General features: G+C 44.4%; 1 protein-coding gene across 2 annotated transcripts in view; it reads right to left on the minus strand.

Annotated features, from left to right (window-relative positions):
• The window catches only part of Wdr93 (WD repeat domain 93), a 35,175-nt gene that overhangs the window by 25,868 nt on the left and 7,437 nt on the right, over positions 1-1,870 (minus strand). The window lies entirely within an intron of this gene.

Below are 1,870 nucleotides of genomic sequence, written 5' to 3' on the forward strand. Positions count from 1 at the left end.
ATCCTGTACTGTAACATCACAATGATGCATTGTGACATCACCTTCCTGTACTGTAACATCACAATGATGCATTATGACATCACCGTCCTATACTGTAACATCACAATGATGCACTGTCCTGCACTACAACAATATTATGTTGTGAGTCCACAAAGCTCCACCATGCCACTGGAATGCCCATTGTAGCATTACACTCCACTGTGACAATTTCCATTGTGTCATCATGATGTTGCATTGTAGCATCACAATTTTAGTTGTATTTATTACCGTCCAAACCCAAGAAATTGTTAATTTTTATTTAAGTTCCCCTAATGAATTCCTGATGAAAGCTAATTACTAGTCGGTTTTCAGTTTCCTCAGTTGCCTCAGTGAGGATATTAATATCTTTCACAATTGCTATGTTCAGATCACAATCAAAAGAAAGCCCATCAGGCACTGTGGTGCACACCTTTAATCCAGAGACATGCTGATCTCTCCAAGTTCAAAGCTGACCTGGTCTACATAGCATATTCTAGACCATGCAGGGCGAAATAGGGAGACCCTCTTTCAAAACACAAAAACAAATAACCAACAAAAACTTCAAAGTCCATGGGTCTGGAAAGACGGTTTAGCTGGCAAAGGGCTTGCCATGGAAGCATGAAGACCCGAGTTTGGATCCCCAGCATTCATGTAAAATTTGGATATAAATTGTCAAAACATAAAGTTAATGATGATGACGATGAGTTGGGGGAGGCAGAGAAAAGAAGACCCTGAGCTTGCCTCTCCAGGTGGTCAAATCAGTGAGCTACACACAGAGTTAGTGAGAGCCTGTACCAAACTAAGGTGGAGAGTGGTTGAGGAAGACACCAGAAGTTGTCCCCTGGCCTCCACATGGGTGCATGCCCATCTGCACATACATGTACACACATATGAACACACACAAGTCAAACTGTGCTTTAAAACCTGCAATTACTATAGTTTTGAGAACTTATTAATGAAAAAAATACTGAGAAGTATAGTTCTTTCTGAATGTCACAGTGGAGACACCAACTCCTGAAAGTCATCTTCTGACCTCCACATGTGTGCAGTGACTCTGCTCTCTTTCTCTCTCTCTCTCACACACACACACAAACACGTGTACACACACAAAATCAACTTCTGCTATTTTCCATTCCATGATATATGCATATGTACATATATATATACATATTAATGTGTGTATCTGTAAGAGTATATGCCATGTGTGGTGTGGGTGCCCAAGGCTAGAAGAAGGTGTCATATCCCTGGGCTGGCATTTCAGGGTGGCCTGATGTAGGGACTGGGAAGAGCAGCAGGCACTCTCACTGGCTAAGCCACCTCTCCATCCCCTCCTTCAACCCCTGCTGTGCCGGGGCATTTTTATGGCCCAGTTCTAAGGTTCTGGAAGTTGATGACATACTCTCACATCCCTTAGTAAGATCATATCTGTCCCTAGACAAAACTTCCATCCCGTCTCCCTGACTGTTGTGAGTCTCCAAGAGCTTCACAGAGCCTGGCAAGCATCACCTGACTGCTCAGTTACCATAGCAGCCGACATTTCCCAGAATCCCTGGCGGTTGTAGACTAGAGTTTCAGGGAGTCTTTCTTGGCATGGGATTCATTTCCTTGCTCCTCCAAAGATTCTGCTCCCTTTTTTGCATCTCCATCCTTGAGCAGTTCTGGGTTAGTCACTGCCATTTCTACACTGTACTCTGGGGCAGTCCCCATCTTACTGCCTGACCAGAAAGCCAGCTAAAAGAAAGGCTTTAAAAAAAAAATCTAGAGCCGGGCGATGGTGGCACACGCCTTTAATCCCAGCACTCGGGAGGCAGAGGCAGGCGGATCTCTGTGAGTTCGAGACCAGCCTGGTCTA

This window comes from Microtus ochrogaster, chromosome 22 (genome assembly GCF_000317375.1).
Source record: "Microtus ochrogaster isolate Prairie Vole_2 chromosome 22, MicOch1.0, whole genome shotgun sequence".
Classification (NCBI taxonomy): Eukaryota; Metazoa; Chordata; class Mammalia; order Rodentia; family Cricetidae; genus Microtus; species Microtus ochrogaster.